The sequence below is a fragment of the Primulina tabacum genome, chromosome 10 (genome assembly GCF_025594145.1).
Source record: "Primulina tabacum isolate GXHZ01 chromosome 10, ASM2559414v2, whole genome shotgun sequence".
Classification (NCBI taxonomy): domain Eukaryota; kingdom Viridiplantae; phylum Streptophyta; class Magnoliopsida; order Lamiales; family Gesneriaceae; genus Primulina; species Primulina tabacum.
Window position 1 is genome coordinate 35,067,922 of NC_134559.1, and position 25,687 is coordinate 35,093,608.

At 36.1% G+C, this 25,687-nt stretch overlaps 1 protein-coding gene across 1 annotated transcript in view; it reads left to right on the plus strand.

Annotated features, from left to right (window-relative positions):
- The window catches only part of LOC142505596 (uncharacterized), a 130,678-nt gene extending 125,743 nt beyond the window's left edge, over positions 1-4,935 (plus strand). Inside the window, exon 6 of the mRNA XM_075618648.1 lies at positions 4,392-4,935. The gene's annotated coding sequence lies outside the window, so the exon portion shown is untranslated. The remainder of the gene's footprint in view (positions 1-4,391) is intronic.
- Positions 4,936-25,687: the final 20,752 nt, after the last annotated feature.

Below are 25,687 nucleotides of genomic sequence, written 5' to 3' on the forward strand. Positions count from 1 at the left end.
CGGAGTTGTTTGGTAAGATTTAATTTCGAAGACAAATTTATTTAAGTGGATGAGGAATTGTAGAGTCCAAAATCAGTACACTTAAAATCCATGCATTTATTTAATTGTTAAATTATTTAATTAAGTTTAAAATGATTTTTAGCGGTGCATGATTTATGAATTTTCATTATTTTAAATTATTTATGTTTATGTGATGCACGTTAAAATGTTGTCTTGATTTTCATGTTTCAGGCGATTATTCGATGCGGGATCAAGGAAAAGAGACCGGCGACGAATTAGGCTATTTTTAAATACGGTATTTTATTTTTAAGTCAAGAAAGTGGCATTTTAAATAATTTATTTAGTTTTAGCATTTTAATAGCCTAATTTAATTATTAGGTGATTTTTCAGGTTTTAAACTTGTAAAGCTTTTCAATTGTGTATTTAATTTTAAATATGGGATTGTTAGTGAATTTAATAGTGGGTTAGTATTTTTATTTGTATGTTATTGTTTAATTAAGAACATTTTTCCCCCTAATTACACTCACACACACGTTAACACTTTTAACACACACACTCAGCCACTACACCTTGCACACACTTTGTGTTTCATTCTCATTTCAATTTTTTTTAAAGAAAAAGGTTAGGGTTCTTAGGTTAGTAGTAGCCGCCCCCTCCCTTCAAAACTTCAGCAAACACTCTTCGATTTTTATTCGCAGAAAATCGTGTCTCGAGTCGTCCTGGTTCGACCCTCGCATCTCTTCGCTTTGATATCGTCGTTTCATGAGTTAAATCATCTAAGGCATGTATATTCTTTTGTTTTAGCATCGATCTCGTCATAGTATATGTTGTGATGTTTATTATGCATGAAAATCTATGTATGTTGTGCAAAGGTTTGAGCAAAATCATTTGGAATGATTTTTGGATCAAAATTTTAAGATCTCAAAACGTGTCTGCTGTCATTTCGATTACTGTGAAATTCAGTCGATTTTCTGTAAAATTTTTCTTCATATAAAATGTATTACTTTTTGATACCTTCGATTTGATAGTAAATTCGTAATTTTTGCACAAGAAACGAGTGAGTTATGATCGTTTTTGTGGGACTGCTCAATTGAAACTTTTATAAAACGTGTTCTTGATGTGTTCTTGAGAATTGTTTGTTGCAGGCTTCGTTGGAAATTATCGGGTGTTCTTTGCTGCGTAAGTGATGTTATGTGGTGTGATCAATCATCTTTTGATGTTTCCATTCGAGTCGGTATGGGTTTGGTGACATTGGAAGGCATATGGAAGGGAATGGGTAGAAGATGGCTTTTTGGGGTTGAAGTCGCACAGGACTAGAGCCGCAGCGCTGCACCAGGGGCACCGCAATGCTGCAGGTTCGCACCAGGCAGCGCCACAGTGCTGCAAAGTAGCACCTAGGTGATAGTCTGGCGCTGCAGCGCTGCACTACAGTGCCTAGGCGCTGGTCTTAGGGTTTTTCGGGCTTCGAAAAAAAGTGCTTTTGCTTCCTTTGGGTACTATTACGTCGTTATGTCCTAGCATACTAAAAATAGTTTAGATGTTACGAAGTTGATTGGGGAATGTTAAACTATGGGTTAAGCAAGGTCCGTGTCTTCCATTACTTGGGACATTTCTTACTCTATGTCAAGATTATTTCGGGGTTCGAGTCATGGGTTAGTAGGTTGATTGAACGAGATCAAGTCCCGAGTGAGTTAGAATGTCATAAGTAAATTGTCATTTCGGTGGTAAACACGACTATTATGTCTATGTTATGGAAATCAAGTGCATGAGATTGTGTTAGTATGTGCAGCAGTGGCCCCAAGCGAGATCCAACGAATTCCCTCGACGCCATGTAAGTATGTTCGACGTGCACAAGAAAATATTTTATGTTTTTGAGGTATGCTAAATGTCTTGTGACCAATTATGAACGGGTTTGGAAGTCGGTGAACGTGGCCGGTGACCTCTCTACCCCGGTAAAGCATGACCGGGTTAGATCAGAATTGGAAAGCGGTAAAGCATGACCAGGGACCAATCCACCCGGTAAAGCATGACCGGGGATCTCATGTATACGGTAGTGGACATCCCTACCAGCCCAGTAATATAGTTTAGTCTGATCAGACGCATTTATGTATGGGTCACTTTCTTAGAAACATATCTTTACGCAAAATGATGAAGTTTATGCATATTTAAGTATGTACGATGCAAGTATGTTTATGAAAAGTTTTACGATGATGGCACGTCTATGTTTATGTTATTACGTTCAAGTTTCAAGTATGTATGCTCTACTTTAAAATGCATGTGGTTTTATTATGTATTTACTTGTTATTTTCAGTTTATAAATGTTGAGTCTTTAGACTTACTAGGCTTGATCGATGCAGGTGAGGAAGAGTATGAGGAGACGAGGGGTGGGGACCAATGAGCCGTCTCGGACTGTGCAGAAGGTTAAACCCGAGGACCGCCTACGTTTTTAAGAATTTATTCATGCTGATTCAAATACTCTCCTTTTCACGAGATTGTTTTACGTTGTTTGAACCAGTCGTTTTGCAAACTATATTTGTAATTCTTTTATTGCAAATATTTTGGACGAACAGATTATTTTATCGCAATTTGAAAGTTAATTATTTATTTTAGAAAATTTTTATTTTCTGCAAATTTCAATTAGTTTAGAAAGTACGGTACGTGACAGTAAATCTTAGTAAAATCTCATGTATCATTTCTTGTGGAAATGAAAACTCCATTGAACTTTCTGAAGAGATTGCATAAGAAAATATGGAACTTGAATTCTGGAAGAAATGGTTTCTTGAATTACGATGGAGAACAATACGGTTCCTTGAATTCTGAAGGAAGATTTAACGGTAAATTTATTTTTCGAATATACATGAAATTATATACGTATGAGGGGTAGTACATCATGCTACTGAAATGGTACCCAATTCTCCGTTATTAATTTTTCTTTCTTCCTCCCACTGTTCACTCTTCGCTGGAACTAGAAAAATGGGCTCGCCGCATACAAGATCCCGCTGATGGGTTGGCTTCTATTGACCCAAGTTTAATTTATTGGTTCAATGCTACCAACGGCGTACTCGAAGTCTACACCGACAGAATTCAGGAGGAATCCTCTCAGCTTGTGAACAGGCCAAGCGCGGCGGAAGCCTAACTGGCGCCTCTTTTAAGCTTGTCTTTTGACAATTTTTTTTGCGTCAAAATTTTCAACAACATATGCTATGAAGTTGTAAATCCATTTTCAGTTTGGCAAAATTAGGGATTTAATTCTTGGAAAATTGAGAATCTATGTGGTTCTGAGTGCAAAACTTGAGCCTATAAAAAATCACACATGCACTTCAAATTTTTTTGGCTGTCATTTGATTACTGATACTGGTTTTTGTTAATATGTTCTAAATTGCACGGAAATGTGGAATCAATTGGGGTTTTAACAAATGGAGATGTCAATGAAAGAAGGAGGAGAGATTGATTTTTACACGGACTTCCTGCCAGGTGAGCTTTATTATCGTCCATCCATTCTATCATTTCACTTGTATATTAACGTATTAAGGGTTTAAAAATGTTCGGTTTCAGCAAAGCTAATCAATCTTCGACGATAACTTACTAAGATTATTATTATTTAATTCTCATATGTTTAAATAAAACACCGATTTCTTCTTCTTACTTTGTTTTTTCACCCATCAGCACCATCATTATAGTCGTCATTGCTGTAAAATTTTTCATCAGGTGAAAGTGGAGAAAAGAAAAATATTCTTGGGTTTTTTATATATATATCGGCGCTTGAATTCTGGCTTTTTTGATTGATTGGATTGCTTTCGGTTTTGATTTTTTCTTTGTTTGCCTTTAAGGATTGATGCCTTTCTTTTACCTGCCTATTTTATATTTAAGCTGGTGGTGAGTTGTGGTGTTAATCTGATTGTATGTTACAGCTGTCTCTCTATTCTCGATAAGTTAGTTCATTTCAGCACATCTGAGATGCTTCAAAATTTTTTATTTGTTTGCCTTTAAGGATTGATGCCTAGTCTTTTACCTGCCTATTTTATATTTAAGCTGGTGGTGAGTTGTGGTGTTAATCTGATTGTATGTTACAACTGTCTCTCTATTCTCGATAAGTTAGTTCATTTCAGCACATCTGAGATGCTTCAAAATTTTCTAGACTGCTAACTTATCACAGTAAAATGGTTTCTCTTCTACTTCGCGATATTTCTTTGTCAATGTTTGTCTTATTTTAATCTGAACATTGCACCATCTTGTGTGGACTGACAGCTTTTTGGCTGGAGTATTTGTGAGAAAGGTTCATCATGTAATATAAATGGCCCTTTAGATTATTGATACTCTAATGCTCAAGCTTCCACACGTTTTCTTGAATTCCTTTATGATGGAAGGTGTCATGTTTGCCATCTTTGCAGTGATTTCTCTGGATAAAGATTTGAAGCTTTTTCCATTTTTTGATGGCATGCGCCTGGAAAATAATGGAGCACAAAAATCAGCTTTCCGAGAAGTATGTAGATGATCGTGTTATGCATTTGATGTGGATCAAACTTCCAAATCTCCGGAAAATGAATGCTGCAAGCTTCAGAAAGATACTGTACATAATTTTGCAAGGCATATTTGGACTACGTGTGAACCCTGAAAAAGGTGTGTTCGATATTCTTTAGAAGCTCAGAAACTTATCAAGTGCATTTACAGCCCTATTGTTCTTGAAGGATGCTACTAGTAGTCAACTGGATGAAGAGATTTATGTTGTATTGCATCAAATATGTCAGAGCTTAAGGAGAATGTCTCCATTTCCACTTTTGAGTTGGTTGAGATTGGGGTTATTAAAGCATTAGTTAACTACGTATCAAATGGGATGCATCATGTAGGACAAGAAACCAATGACACAGCTAATCAATGTCACTCTACTGAAAAAGGTTTGAGGTGTTTGGATGACTACTATTGTCATGCACTGATCCAGCTTTGAAGAAGTTCTCCCTTTTGACAGAAGTACGAAGATTACAAAGTGCTGTGTCTTCCATTGCGAATTTCCCCGTCGTCTGGAACCATGCATCTAATTTCTAAGCCTCTAAACTTTTATGCTACTGTTCCATATGGGCGTTGAACTTCGTATCAATGTCTCAAAGTTCAGTTTGAGAGGGAAAAATGGGTGATCTCATCACGATTACTAAGAAGATATAATGAATGTTGACCTTTTTTTCGCCTCTCGATGCAATTGAAGGATATTTGTGGCCTAGAGCTTGTCATATTGACCCCTAGAACTCGACTATGTGGTCAAAGCATTTAAAGGAGAATAATAGTTCAAGTTCTCATTCACCGTCATTCTCGAGTGATTCAGAAGGCAAAAGTGCTGAGGGTATTGTGTCTACAGAAATGGTCGTTGATGTTCATAAACCACAGGTTAATTCTTATTTCTAGCTGATGGATTATGGATATGCTTACGTTTTAGAATTTCTTGTAGGAAAATGAAATACACTAGTATGATTGTGATTTGTTCTTTCTTCTTTACAGGAGGGATATATTGTTGTCTTCACTGAGAGACACAGGAAGCTCTGGTCGATAAATTCTGGATTCAGCTAAAGCTACTGGTGTCCATACAGTATGGTGCTTTCTTCTTGGTCATTGCTATATATTTCTGTTTCTCATCTTTAATTACCATATACTTGTTTGTATGATCTTTAACTAGTCTCTTTCTCGTTTCTTTGGTCCCCCATTAGCTACTCTCATAGAAAATAATTGTACTGGGATTTCTCTTGTCCATGTGGAAGTGTGTTCGATTCAATTCTCTGTGATTTTTTATCACTTCAAGGCTTTATCTCATATAGTTTCTATCTGATAGTAAAAGAGTACCTTTGAGCAAGAGGAAGATAAAACTCTTCATAAGGATGATGTCGTGAAAACAGAGCAACCAAGACGCAGTGACAGTGAAGATACTGTTAGAGTAGTTGTCCGGCAAGCCAACTTGTGGCTCGGACTTTTATTGACTCTAATGTAAAATATTATTTTAATAATATTTTATGATTTTATTCTATTATTGCATTTTACTTTATCTATATACTCATGAAAGCTGCACAGTTAAAGTCCTTGAATATACAACAGGTACCATGAGGTCTGCCTCACAACGTAAAATCATGAAACTCATTAGGAAGTGTACCGTATATTCTAAACATGTTTCTAGTCGAATCAGCCGCCTAAACAAGGATAAAGGTCGCTCAAACTCGAGACTAGCATCTGTGATGTAAACGTCATTTTTCATTGGCAAGGGCGTGGAAGTGTCCATTCACACATATGTGTGTTCATATGATGATGCTCTGAACAACCCTCAATGGGACTGTTCAAGTGGTTCTCACTTATCTAGTGGAATAGTCCGCGGTTATGGTTGTACACCATTAGTCATTTGACTCGGGACAATGTATGGGTTATACGTAGTAGAATACACTTTAATCCGTTTAACGACTCTATTGAGGGTCATCAGGTGGCGAGGTTGGGTGTAGTTTCAAAATACGTAGAAGCAAGTGCATCGTAGTCGGGGATTCACTGTTTGCCTTTGAGTAAAGATATCTTATGTAGTTTGATGAGTTAATAATGAAAGAAATCTCTGGCTAGAGTAAGACATGTGTAGTTTGGAAAGGTGTTTCCTAATTTGCGTATACTATGACATTATTACTCAAAGATAAATCACAACGCTATTGAATTTATATGACTCTCGATATACCAATGGTTGCTGATTCGATCGGGATATATGTGTTGAAGAGACCGTACTGTACGCTAACCATGGCTAAAGGTTCTTGCAGGCACTATCAATGGTACCTAAAGGATCATGGGGCAATGCTACTAGACGCTCTTACAATGATCCAATGGGTGATTGATTTTTGATCAAGGGGTTGATGAAAAGAATGAGGCTAAGTAGGGTAAGCCCAAATAAGAATAAATGCTATTATGAATCATATGGGGATGTGAACTAATGGTTAGCTGTATCCCTGAACCATTGAGGGCCACACAAGTATCAGATTCTCTGTTCCCGTTGAGAAAGTCAAATTCAAGGAGTTGAAATTTGGCGACTTAAAGTTTGATGGAGATCAAACATGAAGCTTATAAAGGAGTTTATAAGTTGATTCCATAGAATGTAAGAAATGGAAGTTAGCTTAATTGCTAATTAAGGAAGGAGAGTGGAACTGCCTGTTCAGTGAAGGAGTTCACTAAAATTGGCAGCTGCCTAATATGGTAAGTGAAAATTTTGATCTTCGAAATTTTCATTTTTCATTATAAGAACAAGACTTGTATCCTTGATATATCGGCGCTTTCGGATCGTCGATCGGGGTTATAATGAGTTCGGAATCATTTATTTAGTGAATTTAGAATTTACTAATTAAATGTTGGTACTTACAGTGCTGACTACTAATATGTACAAATTTTATTATTATTATTATTATTATTATTATATATTTATATATTTATATCATGTGTTATCAAAAGTTGACAAACACATAATATAATAAATAATAATATAAGAATTTAATATAATGAAATTAGAGTTTTAGTACCACAAGGACTAGTCCATGTGGGAGAGAGACTCCTAATTGGATTAGGAGTCTTTGTGGGAATGAGACTCCTAATTTGATTAAGAACCTCGCTCTATATATACACCATGAAGGGTCTTAAATTCATATCGAAAGAATTGCACACAAGTTTTGCACACAATATTCATCACAAATCTCTCTTCCCATTGAAGCTATATCTTTGCCAAAAAGTAAATCTTGGCAAAAGTTCTTTTGATTTAAAACAATTTAGATTTACTTAATTGTTGATTAAGAATCAATAAGTACACTAATTCATGATTAATGAATCTCTCGGCCACTACATCAAGTTTGAAGAAAAACATTCGGCCACTTTGCAGAAGTGATGGATAAATTTGGCCGCAAGTTTCTTCCTTGGCGCCGTCGCTACAGTGACTCCGGATTTAGGAAATTCGGACGTCCCAGTCTCAACGAAGAAATTCTTTGCGATTTATAGTGTAATCCAAACAAGGTACACAGTTTCGGATCATGGACCGGATTCGACGATCAACTTTGAAGTTTCGTTCGTAGGGATTTACGAGAAGGACTATATCCGCTTAAAAATTGGAATAGTTTGGAGTCCAGCATTTTATACGCGAAGGTATAATTCTAAACGACCTATGCATGGTTTTAAACACAAGACGTCCAAGAATCGTCTCAATTGTCGAAACATAAAATTTAAATGTCCACTGCGTCTTGGGTGCGAGAATTCGATGTCTCAACAGATACTTCACCGAAGTTGTGTTTTTATTTGGAAGGGCAGCAACTGGACTGTAAATTGATGATGTATCTGTCTATACTTGAACAAAAAACTGAACTAGAACATGATACTATCCCAGGTGCCAGTCTGTGGACTCAAATTTATAAAAAAAACTTATAAAAGAACCTCATTTTGCCATCTGCCTTCATTTAATTCACAAACAGTTTTTTCTGAAGTTGATGTGGAGAGATTGGGGTCAGCTCATGACATATTATTTCTTCTCAGAAGCTTGGAAAGGATAAACAGGATGAGTCTTCACTTGATGTCTTGTGAGAGAACATATTATCTTTGCTTAAGCTGATAACACATTGAAGTGTCCTTCTAGGATGAAGCTGATAAGCATTAAGCGTGGCCTTTCTTTTCCGCACTCTTTTTCATGTGTTGTATATTTTCTGATTGTCTTGGTCTGTATTTATAGCAGCAAGATGACCGTACACAAGGATTCATCACATGTGATCGTTGCAGCTTTGAATGCGTTCCTTGAACTTTGTGTCTCGACTTTTCCGACAGCTCTTCTGGAACACTTTGTCTTAAAGCTTTGCTGCAACGTTCATTATTGTCCTTTTACTGGACATTTGCTTTTATACCGTTGTGCACGGCTGGATTTCATTGAGTAAGCTTGTCGTGTTCTGCAAACTGATTGATTCCTAACTGATGCTCTGAACTGGTCAGTTGAACTGGTCTTGAGCTGGTGCGGTGAAATCAGTTGGCTCGTCAGCTGAACTGGTTTCACTGATTCAGTTGAACTGGTCAGTTGGGGTTTCCGTCAATTGAACTCTTCATCAGCTAGCCGGGATTCTGAAGGTCTTCAGCTGAATCACCTAACAACTGATCAATCAGTGGAGCTGTTCTTGATACATCAATTGGACTGATTCAATTTAGATAATCAGTTGGCACTATCAGTTGGCGTTCTCGAAAGCTTTAGTTTAGGCGAGATAACGGATCGGTTCTGCTTCTGATCAGTTCCAGTATCCTTCGCACTACGATAAATCATTAGAAACAAAATAACAAGTTTTGTTAACATTAAAATTAAGATTGCAAACATGAAATGTTCCAACAAAGTTTTAAAATAATTTAATAGAATATTGAATATCTTGTCCAAGAATAAAATCTCATATTTATGGAAATTTACTAATATCATGTTTAAAATATTTTAATTCGTCTAATTATATAAATTTGAATTTAAAATACAAAAATTCATAAATAATTTAAAATAATAATTTCTTGGTTTTAAATAAAAATATAACATTTAATTTTTGCATATTAATTGTCTCCTGTCTCCTATGACTGGCCAAACATCGAATATTCGTCTGAAAATCTTAAACTCGAGAAATACAATTAAATCCCAATTAAATAAACATATAAATATTTAAACTAAATGAAACATGTTGAATGCATCATTCAATTCATTTAAATCATTTAAATTAATTAACTTATTAAATTATGCATGCGGTCTACGTGTACTGGATTTTAGGTACTACAAATACACCATGACTTTCGGAATGAGCTGCAATAGCTCGTGTTCTAAGAATGAAATCACTGAGGAATTTAATCGATTTTGGTTACAAACCAAGCGGAAAACACTCGAAAAAATCATTCGTTAAGAGAACTGATCGGTTTTATATTTTGTACAACTGAATAACTGAAAGTTGCGAAGGATCAGTTCAGGCTTATATCAGTTCAGTTATGGATAGAACTTAACTTATATCAGCTGACTTGATTAAATCAGTTAAAATAAAAAAACAAGCAGTTAACAGAAATAACACAAGATATGTTTATTGATGTTCGGAGACTTCAACTGCTCCTACGTCACCCCTTCTACCACCTCGGGTAGGATCCACTAGAAGACTTAGATTTATACAATGCTTTGTACAAATCCTACTCAGTTTAGGACTTACCCTACTGCCTAAGTGAACTCTTAGTCTAAACTGAAGGCAGCACCAGCTTCTAGCCAACACTTGTTTAACATCTATGTATCAAAGACTACATACACAAGTTTTACATCTTTGTGCAAGACTCACTCAACTGATCTTTTAAGCTCTACTCTCTGATATATGTGAGTGATAGTGTGAGTGTGTGTGAGAACTGAACAATGAATACAAAGGAAAGGTGTTTTCACACACCAAGGGAAAAGAGCTTCAATATTAAGCTGATAAGACTTTAAGCGTGCCCTTCTTTTTCACACTCTTGTAGTTCCTTAGTCTTAACTGATCTTAATCTTCTATTTATAGGCGCAAAGTTTGACTGTACAGTGAGACTCAATTATTGTATCTGTTGCATTTTAATGCGTTCCTTTAATTGTGTTTTGTCTTTTATGGACTCTGGAACGTTTTGTCTTTAAGTTCTGATGCAACGTTCATTATTGTCCTTTGACTGGAAAATTTCTTTTGTACTTTTGTGCACAACTGGATTCCATTTAAGTAAGCATATCGGCAACTGCAAACTAGTTTGCTCCTAACTGATGTTCTAAACTGGTCAGTTGAATTGGTCTTGTTCTGATGAGGTTAAACATTTGGCTCGTCAGCTGAACTGATTTCATTGATTCAGTTGAACCGGTCAGCTGGCCTCTTCATCAGTTGAACTCTTCATCAGCTAGCCGGGCTTCTGAAGGTCTTCTGCTGAATCACCTATCAGCTCGACAATCAGTAGAACTGGTTTACGATTCATCAGTTGAACTGATTCGGTTCGGTTAATCAGTTGATACTTTCAGTTTTCATTCTCCGATAGCTTCAATTACGTTCAGCGAACTACACACTTAGGTAATTTTAATAGTAACAAAATAACAAGTTTTGTTAACATCAAAATCAAGCAAGATTGCAAACATGAAATGTTCCAACAATCTCCCCTTTTTTGATGATCACAAAACTTGAACAATTAAAGAGATTTATAAATAAAAAACTTTAATTAAAAAAACTTTAAAAACTAAATGACTCTCCCCTTTTGTGAGAATAAAAAATACGAAAAAAAATTTCAGTTTGAAGGATAACATATTTAAAATCAGTTTTAAAAAGAAAAGCTCCCTCTCAACAACTGAATTAGAACAGTTTAAAAGCATTTTTTCAATTCGAGGGATAATTAAAGAAAACTCATCCTCAAGAACTGAATTAAAAACTCACTCTCAAAAATATAATCAATTACGGGATTTTAACAATGAGTTTTAGCATCATTTAATATTCAAGCAAATTAGGCAACAAGTATGAAAATAGCAGTTCAGTTACATGGAAACTAACTGGATAAAATGATGTTTATTTAATCAAATACGCGTCCCTTTTATACAGTAAAGGAAAGTGCTACTATAGTAGCAAATTTTAAACAACATCAAATATCGGTCAGTTTATATATGCTAGAACTGGATATACCAACAACTGGTTGCCTTAAATGCTTTGGATGCTGCATTGATCTTGAGTCTCTTTGCTAGAAGAGCAGCTAATTTTGCTTTGAACTTGATCTCTATGCAGTCTAACTGGTCGACTGACTCAAAGAAGACTCATCTGATGCTGAAGCGCATTGATCTGATATGGAAATGAAGCGGCGGTATACTGCTGATGATTCAGTTCCTAATCATCCAGCATTTCAGCTTAGTTGGGTTTCGTCTATTGATCGGCTGAACTGGTAGGCTGGCAACTGAGATCTTGTCCGCCGAGTAATTTAGCTATTCTGCTGTCAGTTGAACTCAAAACCCTACAAGCTGCTAAGACAGCAAGGTTACGGAGTTGAGAAAAGTGGCTACAATGTTAATTGTATAACCGAAAACCTTCTCTCTTCCCTCGGTAAACTCATATAAAATTTTTAAGAGGGTTTTGAAAATCATTTTAAATACCATTTTGAAGCATATTTTAAAAATCAGGTTTCAATTATCATTCTTAGAACATCTAGCTCTGATACCAATTGATGGATCGTGTGATGGGCGCACCTTCGAGGTGCTTGAAACACAATAGATCAATGAGCTGCAATATGTCGTGTTCTAAGAATGAAATCACCGATGAATTAAATCGAGTTTGGTTACAAACCAAGCGGAAAATGCTCGAATTAATCATTCGTTAAGAGAACTGATCGGTTTTATATCTTGTGCAACTGAATAACTGAAAGTTGCAAAGGATTTGTTCTGGCTTATATCAGTTCAGTTATGGATAGAAATGAACTGATATCAGCTGAACTGATTAAATCAGTTAAGAACAAAAAACAAGCAGTTAAACAGAAATAACACAATATATATTTATGGATGTTCAAAGAGTTCAACTGCTCCTACGTCACCCCTTCTACCACCTCGTGTAGGATCCACAAGAAGAATTAGATTTATACAATGCTTTGTACAAATCCTACTCATCTTAGGACTTACCCTACTGCCTAACAGAACTCCTAGTCTAAACTGAAGGCAGCACCTTCCAGCCAACATTTGTTTAACGTCTATGTGTCAAAGACTACATACACAAGTTTTACGTCTTTGTGCAAGACTCACTCAACTGATCTTTTAAGCTCTAGTCTCTGATATATGTGAGTGATAGTGTGAGTGTGTGTGAGAAGAATATAACGGGAAGGTGTTCTCAAACACTAAGGGTAAAGGGCTTCTATAAGACTTTAAGCCATGTCCTTCTTCTTCACACTCTTGTAGTTCCTTAGTCTTCACTGATCTTCATCTTCTATTTATAGGCGCGAAGCTTGACCGTACAATGAGACTCAATTATTGCATTCGTTGCATTTGAATGCGTTCCTTGAATTATGTTTTGTCTTCTATTGACTCTAGAATGTTTTTTCTTTAAGTTCTGATGTAACGTTCATTATTGTCCTTTGACTGGACAATTGCTTTTGTACCTTAGTGCACAGCTAGATTCCATTTAGGTAAGCTTGTCGGCAACTGCAAACTAGTTTGCTTCTAAATGATGTTCTGAACTGGTCTTGTTCAGATGAGGTGAAATCAGTTAGCTCGTCATCTGAACTGATTTCATTGATTCAGTTGAACTGGTCAGCTGGACTCTTCATCAGTTGAACTCTTCATCAGCTGGCCGGGCTTCTGAAGGTTTTCAGCTGAACCACCTATTAGCTGGATAATCAGTTGAACTTGTTTACGATTCATCAGTTGAACTGATTCAGTTCGGTTAATCAGTTGGTACTTTCAGTTTGCATTCTTCGATAGCTTCAGTTATGTTCAGCTAACTGCACACTTAGGTAATTTCATTAGTAACAAAATAACAAGTTTTGTTAACATCAAAATCAAGCAAGATTGCGAACATGAAATGTTTCAACAGCGAGATAAAATCTTTTTAAGGTAATTGTATTCAAAACTAGCCTCAACTTATTCGTCATTGTTCTTTGCAATCTTCAAATCTCCATCACACTGTCACCAAAAATCTGTCCCTATTGTTCCATAGATTCCAATGCATTCATCTTTGGAAGAAAACACCATCTTTGCTCTTGTAACAACACAACTATCAAGAACCTCAAAATATAACTTCTTCCAATAGGACAATATCATACTAAAAGTTTCTAAATTTTTTTGTATTCCCTTATTTCAACATTGTATTTACCTCTGTTAGGATAAAAAAATGTGTCCAGAAGAAGGATTGAATAAACACTTTAGCTATTGAAGACTTTTGCTTTATTAAAGTATGCTCCCAACTGTTTTGAGGAATAATGAAAAGTGCAGAAATAGTCCACAACACTTATGAAACAAAAAACAGTAGAGAAGAGAAAATGACATAACATTTGTTTCTGGAAATTCGAAGGACAAAACCTTTCTACGTGTCCTTTTCTTCTGTTTGCAGAATGTATCAATAGAAGACTTTGATCAGTACACTCTTGTACAAATCTACTTTAACATGTCTTATCCTTGCCTATTAAAGCTCCTAGAAAACAACCACAACACACTAAAACAATAATAAGATTCTGGCAAGGACTTTTAATATATTACAATCACTCCACACCAAATAACTTATAATTTTAATAAAAAGATCATGAATTTTAAGCAAGTGGAGGTCATGAATTTTAATGACCGCTTATACCATACATGGCCCTCTGGTCAGGACATTGCTTAATTTTATCATTGAATATCATTTTAGTTTCGAAATTTCTCATTATTATTATTTGAATGAAAACTTCTTATTATTTAGCACGAACGCTTGTATTTGAGATTGGATCTTAAATTTTATTAAATAATATTCAAAACCTACGTATTTAGAGATACAAGAGCTTTTAACTACTTTCTCAAAGTTGCTGATTTATTTATGTAATGTCCTTCCTAAAACCCAAGAAAACAACATAAATACTACAATATGTTTTGTGAGACTGTTTCATGAATCACTTTTGTAAAATAGATCTTCTACGGATCAAATCTATGAAGAGTATTTTTTAAAAAATTTTATATCCAAAGTATTATTTTTCATTAAAAAGTATATATTTTTATTAGTTATCGTATGAGTGAAAAATATATTACTTTTATTTATTATTTTTAACTACAAAAATATTATTTTTGTTAGTTATGTTATTAAAAAAGTATTATGTAATATTTGCTGATTTGATTACAGATATGAACCGGATCAACTCGTGTCACATGATATTTGATCCATATAGATTTGGTTAAATTATGGTTTCTAAAATTTTATTTATGGAGATTTTCGCAAAAACCCCAATAAATCAATTTTACAAATCAATTTTGAGAAAAAAATCTCTTATTCAACCTAACTCATAAAAAAATATTATTTTTTATTCCAAAAAAATTACTTTTTATTGTAGATATGAGTCAAGTTGACCCATCTCACTGATATTAATCCGTGAAACTGTCTTATAGGTGTATATATATTTCTCACAAATTTTTTTAAAGAAAAAGTATACCTTGTAAGAATTCAAATATGAATAAATCAAAGGGTATATTAAATGAAATTGATTGGTATTAATTTTTATGATATTGAGATGTTCCATCCAAGCACATTACACTTAGACGTAAACAAATCAAGTTAATCACAAGTTTTTCAAGCCAATTCGAGCAATACTTTATTTCAATTCAAAGTTATCTAATTTGAATATAATCGGTAATTTTTCTAGCTTACTTACATGACAAATATTATTTTCTATCGATTGGACAAATTTTAAAATTTTTTATTTAAAAATTAATCTATAAAACTCAATGTATCAATATATAATAAATAAATATATAATTATATATTTATCATTTGGACTAAATATATAAGAAAATAATCTGAAATATAATAAATCGTTGCAATTTTACAAATTTGAATGTGAAAAACGAAAAATCTAACTTGTCAAATATCAAACAAGATTTGGCCTTTAGTTCTTACATTCTCGATTCGATGCGACTTAAAAAAAACTAGTGAAAATTCTTCAATTGGAATGAATACGTTATTATACCACTAAGAATCAAAATCAACATTTTTACAAACTTAAAGGTGAAAAATAGAATCTAGAAATTACTGGAAAATATTAACAAAGATGTTGAAAACTCTAAATTATTTGCAAAGTGTTTGCAATGTTTGATTGAGTTGTGTCTTTTTTCTTCTGATCTTTCATCTGTTTTTGTTCAACTCGTTCCAATGCACGTTTGGGTTCTCCCACAATGTCATACGTAGATGGTTGTTGTGGGGCCCTTAACTCCTAATCGTTATTACAATGCAGTTTGATTAGGGTTAATTAATTACAGCGGAAAACGAGTTTAAATTTTCTTTACGATGAGCCCAAAACATCTTATTTGAATACTAAAAATAGTATTTTAATCTCACATCATAAAACACGCCCACACGTAATCAAGACCAACTACAAACAAACAACTCATATCCTCGTGACATGCCCCGGTATATAGATACATATACATATATACTGGGAAACAAACCATAAAACCTCAGCTTAAATTGTGACTCCCTCCAGAAGTACCCTCTCCGGCCTCCTGATATCCTGGAGTACCTGTCATTGTCCACACACAAAGACAACAACAGCCCCCCTTGGGGGTGAGCAAAGCTCCGTATGGAACAATCATGATATATACAACAGATATCTACACGATGATATATGATATGCAATGCATGTATGTCGTGGAGGTATCAGGTCAAATGCCCATCCACTGAGCACATGTCAGAATCAAACGAATCGCTATCAAATCAATGCTCGAGCTGGCACACCTGCTTCAATCAGGGATACTCGTATGATAGCGTCGACAAAGCACCATCAAATCCCAAATCTCGATCAATCATCGAGGCCACAAATGACTATGCTTTAAGGGTCATATAATACCAAACATAGCATTGTGTTCACAAACCCCAGAATCAAATCAAATCATATCAGGGTATCCAAGGATCATAGCTCAACGTGCATGTCATGTATCGATGTATGCATCAAACGATGTGTGTTAACAAAATATTTATTTTATTCATCGATATTCCAATCACAATGTCATGTATGCCACATCAAGTCATTACATAAGGCATATAGACACATATTTTCAATCAAATCAATCAAACATATATCATATGATACAGATACCTGTCATATGTTACTCGGTCGCAACATACCTCAATTCTTCGTTCCAGTCGCTGTAGCTTGAAGATATCAGTATACTAATTTATCTACATCAATAACATATTCGTTTCAATCAATAACACCATTCAAAATCAACAATATAAGTTTTAAATATCTTTTAAAATTTCAAAAATTTATATCAAATCGAAATAATAACATAATTCAATTCCGACTTCAAAACTTAGTTTCTTGTCGGTTATTCTACCGCATATATGAATCTCGACTTCAAATGCATGTTATTCCAGCACTTCAATAATTAAAGATGCTGAAACTAGAAGAAATTTACCTCAAAAGAAAGCTCTCGACGCGAGGATTCCGGATATATAATTTGTTTCAAGTTTGGACAACGTTTCGAGATGATTTCATACGGAAGAAATCAATTTATTTCGTTTATCTCTCGCTGGAATTGAAAGGAATGAAGATAACATTCATTCTTATCAACTTAAATAATGTTCAACAGCAGTATCGGCGCTGGGGCGGTCAAGACTACTGCCAGACACGTTTTGGCTTGGCCTCGCGCTGGGGCGCGCAAACTTCTGCGTCCTAGCGCGACTTCTTCTGTCCGAAACTATTTTAGGCTTCGAATTTGCAAAAGTGGTCAACATAAAAGTTGTAGCTCTATGTCTTAGCTTTCATTTGCCACAAACCTCACTCAATTTGGATATTTGATGTGAGAGTTATGCTCATTCTCCCAACATGTGTCAGTGTAGAAACTGCAACGCACACGATACACTTCGGGATACTTTTTCCCCTATTTCCAAATGGATTTGGACAAAACTCAAAACATGAAAGTTTTAGTACAATGTATTAGCTTTTCAATGAAATTTGCCTCACTTCATTTGGACTAATACTCAGCTAATTATGCTAAAAACCATAACATGTGTCACTTTTCTGTCGCGGTTCAGCACACGTTTTCAACACAAATCAATTTCTAATATAATCCTTCATTATCACAAACTATTTTCTCACTTTCATTGTCATGATATACATCATATACAAAATCACATGACAATTTCATGAATTATAGATAATCAACATAGGATTTACGATAATATGATACACGGTTCTTACATTTCTCCCCCACTTAAAAGATTTCGTCCTCGAAATCTCAAGTGTCCATATATACATAACATTGATAAACATATAGTACGTCACCAGTTATAGTACATATCAAAACTAAAATCAGTAAATGGATCACTATACATTGAATACAATGGAACATGTGGAATATAATCAAATAAGTGTGGATATGATTCGCGCATCTTACTCTCTAATTCCCATGTTGATTCTTCAACACCATGTCGTGTCCATTATACTCGAACTAAAGGAATCGATTTTTTACGTAATATTTTCTCCTTTCGATCCATAATACGAGTAGGTTGCTCAACATAAGAAAGAGATAGATCGAGTTCAACCTCATCAGGTTGAAGCACATGTGATGGATCTGGTTCATACTTTCTCAACATAGAAACATGAAATACATCGTAAATAGCAGATAAAGATGGTGGCAATGCCAGTCGATAAGTAAGATCCCCAACTCGATCAAGGATCTCGTATGGACCAACATATCGAGGAGATAATTTTCCTCGCATGCCAAATCGAACGGTTCCTCTAAATGGAGATATTTTCAAAAACACTTTATCACCTTTCTGGAATTCTAAGGGTCGTCTTTGTTTATTCCCATAACTCGTTTGACGATCCTGAGCAGCTTTCATCCGGTGTCAAATCAACTGAACCTTATCATTCATTTCATGTATCATTTCAGGTCCAGTCATCTGTCTCTCACCAATTTCATCCCAGAATAAGGGTGATCTACATCGTCTCCCATATAAAGCTTCAAACAGTGCCATACCAATACTCGTTTGGAAGCTATTATTATAAGAAAATTCTACCAATGGTAAGGAATCTTGCTATCCCATTCTGAAATCCATCACAATAGCACGTAACATATTTTCTAACGTTTGAATTGTACGCTCAGTCTGGCCATCAGTTTGAGGATGATAAGCAGTACTCATAGCCAAACGCGTACCCATCGCATCTTGAAAACTACCCCAGAATTTAGAAGTAAATCTGGGATCACGATCAGATACAATTGAGACTCGCACACCGTGCAGTCTCACAATATTTGCAATGTATAAACTGATCATTCTCTTATAAGGATAAGTCCGCTCATACGGAATAAAATGTGCATATTTCGAAAGCCGATCAATAATAACCCAAATAGCATCACAGCCCTTGGGCGAACAAGGTAAATGAGTCACAAAATCTATAGCAATATGTTCCCAATTCCATTTTGGGATTTCGAGACTATGGAGTAATCCTTCAGGTTTCATTCTCTCGGCTTTCACTTGCTGACAGACCAAGCATTTCGAAATAAACTCAGCAATGTCTTTCTTCATACGTCTCCACCAGAATTGAGGTCTTAATGTCAAATACATATTTCGACCTCCAGGGTGAATACTGTATTTGCTACAATGTGCTTCTTGAACAAGGGCAGATTTCAAATCAGAATTATCAGGAACTACCAGCCGACCATTAAGTCGTAAAGAACCATCAGAAGAAATCTGAAATCCAGCCTGATGTCCTGCAGATACAAGTTCTTTCGACTTTTGGATCTGAGCATCGCTTCGTTGGGCCTTTCGTATTTTCGATATCAAATTCGGCTCAATTTGCAGTGCTGAGACAGTGACATAATTCCAATTCGAGTGAAAAGTCCAACCAGAAGTACATATATCTTCATTTACCTTGGCGACACAAACAAAAGCTAAAATAGAATCATGAACCTTACGACTAAGGGCATCCGCAGTAACATTCACCGATCCAGGGTGATATTGAATCTCACAATCAAAATCCTTCAGGAGATCCATACACCTGCGTTGCCTCATATTCAAATCAGATTGAGAAAAGAGATATTTCAGACTCTTATGGTCCGAATAAATAACAAACTTCTCTCCATACAATTAATTGCGCCAAATTTTCAGAGCAAATACAATGGCGGCCAATTCAAGATCATGAACAGGATAACGTGTTTCATGAGATTTCAATTGACGAGACGCATAAGCAACCACTTTTCCATGTTGCATCAGAATACAGCCCAAACCTTTACCAGACGCATCTGTGCACACAACAAATCCTCCGGTACCTGAGGGAATAGTAAGCACAGGTGCTGTGGTCAATCTCGTCTTCAATTATAAAAAACTAGCTTCACATTCATCTGACCAAATGAATCGCTGATTCTTCTATGTCAGTTGTGTAATAGGTTTAGCTATTTTCGAAAATCCTTCAATAAAACGACGATAATATCCAGCTAAACCCATGAAGCTATGGATCTCAGGAACATTCGTAGGTCTCGACGAATTCAATAAAGCTTCAACCTTCGCAGGATCAACTGATATGCCATGTCTCGAAATGACGTGGCCTAAAAATACCACTTTGTCCATCCAAAATTCACATTTGGACAATTTAGCATATAAATGGCTAGTACGAAGAGTTTGAAGTACCAGTCTCAAATGTTCAGCATGCTTCTTTTTCGATTTCGAATATACAAGAATATCATCGATAAAAACAATAACGAATCGGTCTAGAAAATCTCAAAAGACACGATTCATTAGATCCATAAATACGGCTGGAGCATTCGTGAGATCGAAAGGCATATCCAAGAACTCGTAGTGGCCATACCTCGTACGGAAAGCAGTTTTAGGCACATCTTCATCTCGAACTCGTACTTGATGATAACCAGAACGAAGATCAATCTTAGAGTAAACAGAAGTACCAGAAGTACCCTGAAGCTGATCAAATAAATCATCAATACGAGGAAGTGGGTACTTGTTTTTCACAGTAGCCCGATTCAATTGCCTATAATCGATACACATTCGCATAGTACGTTCTTTCTTTCGAACAAATAAAACTGGAGCTCCCCAAGGTGATACACTCGGCCGAATATATCCCTTATCAAGAAGATCCTGTAATTGTTCTTACAATTCTTTCAATTCCAGAGGTGCCATGCGATAAGGAGCTTTCGAAATAGGTGCAATCCCCGGCATAAGATCAATACTAAACTCAACTTCTCGATGAGGAGAAAAATCAAGAATCTCATTGGGAAATACATCCGGGAATTCTTTCACAACAGGAATCTCAGATAAAGAAGGCTCCTTCTTAGAGACATCAATAGCGTAGATAAGATAACCATCATCTCCGCTAAACAAAAGTCGAGACATTTCCAAAGAAGATATCAATGGAATTTTGGTTTGGGAACCCTTTGCCATAAAAATTCCACTTGGGTCCATCAATAGGTCTAAATCGAACTACTCCATGAAAACAATCAACAGTAGCTCGATTTGTCGTCAAGACATCCATGCCAACAATACAATCAAAGTCGTGCATTTGAAGGACAATAAAATTCAGAAATATCACATTGTCCTCATATATCAATACACAATTTCGCACAACTTTCTCAAACAAAATAATCTTTCATGCTGGCGTGGCTATCGATAGTGTATCATATAACGGGGTACACATAATATCATGTGATGCAACAAATGCATGAGATATGAATGAGTGAGATGCTCTGATATCAAATAAAACACGTGCAGGATAATCGCAAAGCATGCAAATACCTGCAATCACACCATCAGGAGCTTCTTTTGCCTGATCCTCAGTCATAGCATACACTCGAACTTGAGGAGGGACTTGAGCAGTCTGACCACCTGGTCCTCGATATTGTGGAACACTCGACTGCTGGAAAGAGGGGACAGGAACAACAGGTCTCATCATATTGGGGCCACCTCTAAATCCTGGCTGGGGTTGAGAAGAAGTCGTACCCCTGTTTGGACATACTCGAGAGAAATGGCTTCCTGCCCACACTGATAACAAGCACCAAACATACCTCGACACTGCTCGATAGTATGTTTACCCCCACAATGACTACAATAAAGAGCAATCACGAGACTCTCTCTCTGGGATCCACTAGAACTCGAAGAAGATGAAGAAACAGTGGAACAAGTTTTCTTAAACTTCCTACCTCTTGGACGCAAGGTAGGCTGCTGAGCTGACACTGGAGGTGGAGGAGTATACTGTGGACCTCCTCGCCTTAGTGCAGCTTCGGCGGCCTTTGCTCATTCAACTGCCTCTGCGTAGCTCGTAGGCAAACCAGAAACAACAAAAGTATATATAGCAGGATGCAATCCATTCACAAACCTGTTATATTTTGCTTTTGTATTTGCAGCTACGTAAGGTGCATATTTCAACAGAGTCGAAAACTTCAAAGCATATTCTGCAACAGTCATCGTTCCCTGCTGCAGACTATTGAATTCATTCTCCTGAGCAGTATAATAAGAAGGAGGAGAATACTGCTCCAAAAACTGGGCCTTGAAGACATCCCATGTGACTTCAATCCCGGCCTCTTTCAATCCAATCTCAGCGGCTTCCCACCAAGATTTTGCTCGGTCTTTCAATTGATAAAGAGCAAGTTTCATTCTCCGATCCTTAGAATATTCAACAATATTAAACAAGTGCTCAATATCCTTCAACCAGGCCTCCTCTCTTTCAGCACTTTCAGTGCCAAAGTACTTCGGTGGTTTCAAATCGTGGAATCAAGCCATCACTAAATCCATGGGCAATCCTTCAAATTGTCCAACTATCCTCTCAGTACAGCTACTCGCAGTTTCTTTCATGGGATCCATCTACAAATCAGAGGATGAATATCACAAATCAAAATCAATTCCACATCATCATCATATCATATCATCAATCTCATCAATACTTACTCAAACTAAATCAAGTAGAAGCAAGTAATACAAATAAATCAAACACATACGCACAATTCATTTGTGCCTATTCACGTGTACACAAGACACAATCGAGCATTCCCAGCTATGCTCTGATACCACTCAATGTGGGGCCCTTAACTCCTAATCGTTATTACAATGCAATTTGATTAAGGTTAATTAATTACAGCGTAAAACGAGTTTAAATTTTCTTTACGATGAGCCCAAAACATCTTATTTGAATACTAAAAATAGTATTTCATCTCATATCATAAAACACGCCGACACGTAATCAAGACCAACTACAAACAAACAACTCATATCCTCGGGACATGCCCCGGTATATAGATACATATACATATATACTGGGAAACAAACCATAAAACCTCAGCTTAAACTGTGACTCTCTCCAGAAAGTACCCTCTCCGGCCTCCTGATATCCTGGAGTACCTGCCATTGTCCACACACAAAGACAACAACAGCCCCCCTTGGGGGTGAGCAAAGCTCCGTATGGAACAATCATCATATATACAACAGATATCTACACGATGATATATGATAAGCAATGCATGTATGTCATGGAGGTATCAGGTCAAATGCCCATCCACTGAGCACATGTCAAAATCAAGCAAATCGCTATCAAATCAATGCTCGTGCTGGCACACCGGCCTCAATCAGGGATACTCGTATGATAGCGTCGACAAAGCGCCATCAAATCTCAAATCTCGATCAATCATCGAGGCCACAAATGACTATGCTTTAAGGGTCATATAATACCAAACATAGCATTGTGTTCACAAACCCCAGAATCAAATCAAATCATATCAGGGTATCCAAGGATCATAGCTCAATGTGCATGTCATGTATCGATGTATGCATCAAACGATGTGTGTTAAAAAAATATTTATTTTATACATCGATATTCCAATCACAATGTCATGTATGCCACATCAATTCATCACATAAGGCATATAAACACATATTTCCAATCAAATCAATCAAACATATATCATATGTTACAGTTACATGTCGTATGTTATCCGGTCGCAACATACCTCAATTCTTCGTTCCAATCGATGTAGCTTGAAGATATAAGTATACTAAGCTATCTACATAAATAACATATTCGTTTCAATCATTAACACCATTCAAAATCAACAATATAAGTTTTAAATATCTTCTGAAACTTCAAAAATTTATATCAAATCGAAATCATAACATAATTCAATTCCGACTTCAAAACTTAGTTTCTTGTCCGTTATTCTACCGCATATATGAATCTCGACTTCAAATGCATGCTATTCCAGCACTTCAATAATTAAAGGTGCTCAAACTAGAAGAAATTTACCTCAAAAGGAAGCTCTCGACGCGAGGATTCCGGATATATAATTTGTTTCAAGTTTGGACAACGTTTCGAGATGATTTCATATGGTAGAAATCAATTTATTTCGTTTATCTCTCGCTGGAATTGAGAGGAATGAAGATAACATTCACTCTTATCAATTTAAATAATGTGCAACAGCAGTATCGGCGCTGGGGCGGTCAAGTTTGGGCGCCCCAGCGCACCCACTACTGCCAGACACGTTTTGGCTTGGCCTCGCGCTGGGGCGCGCAAACTTCTGCGCCCTAGCGCGACTTCTTCTGTCCGAAACGCTATTTTAGGCTTCGAATTTACAAAAGTGATCAACAGGAAAGTTGTAGTTCTATGTCTTAGATTTCATTTGCCACCAACCTCACTCAATTTGGAAATCTGATATGAGAGTTATGCTCATTCTCCCAACATGTGTCAGTGCAGAAACTGCAACGCACACGATACACTTCGGGATACTTTTTCTCCTATTTCCAAATGTAATAGGACAAAACTCAAAACATGAAAGTTTTAGTACAATGTATTAGATTTCCAATGAAATTGGCCTCACTTCATTTGGACTAATACTCAGTTAATTATGCTAAAAACCGTAACATGTGTCACTTTTCTGTCGCGGTTCAGCGCACGTTTCCAACCTAAATCAATTTATAATATAATCTTTCATTATCACAACCTATTTTCTCACTTTCATTGTCATGATATACATCATATATATAATCACATGAAAATATCATGAATTATCGATGATCAACATAGAATTTACGATAATACAATACACGGTCTTTACAGTTGTTCTGTTAGTGAGCCCATAGATCAAATTTCAATTAATTCGACCACTTAGTTTCTCAACCTTGACGGGTCAAATTAAGTAGGCTTTTCTTCAATTTATTTTTTGAGTTCATTTCTCACTTTTTCAGGGCTAACAGTTACCCCCAGGCAATTGTTCATGATGCAATTTTTCCTATATATGTAGCGACTCAACTCGGATCACCTACTAACCAAACTTAATAGCATTACATAATCAGATAAAAAAACAAAAACTTAAAACAAATATTAACAGTTATACAACCCCACCAAAGAAACAACAATTATGGAATTTAATATAACGAAATTCAAATAAAGTATCTAATCCCAAGATACAAATAAATCGGAAAGAAAACTCCTACAAGCATTGCCCTCTGTTGGCTCAACGTCTGCTCCCACCGGGTCCATCCAACCTAAGACATGTCCCGCAAAATGAGATGTCTAAGAAATACAAAAACGGAGGACGTGAGCAATTAATTACCCTGCATGAAGTATGAGTATACAAGTAGCAACCCCAGTTTTGTTTAAAACATGATTAAAGGTCGTTAATTAAGCAAATCAAGTCATTAAACAATTCGGAACCAATATTTGAGTTAGAACCCTCTGAAGTGTTTGGATCCACCGATGTGAGTTCGTAAGCACTCAACTTGAGATCGGATCATCCTAATGTAGATCGAACCTTCCGAACAGAGATCAGAACCAGCAAACTTGGACCTTCCGTTGGTTGCATGGCTAGACAGATTAATGATGTGTCAAAAGTGCGTGGACATGTAGAAGATCAGATCGTCTGAAGATCAGTTTGGATCTTCTGAACCCAGCTATCCACCGAGGTGTCAAAATGTTGTTGACAGTTCGACACATGCAGAGATCGGATCTACCAATCCAAAGATCGGATTTTCTAATCGTTGCATATAAATAAGCCATATGTATT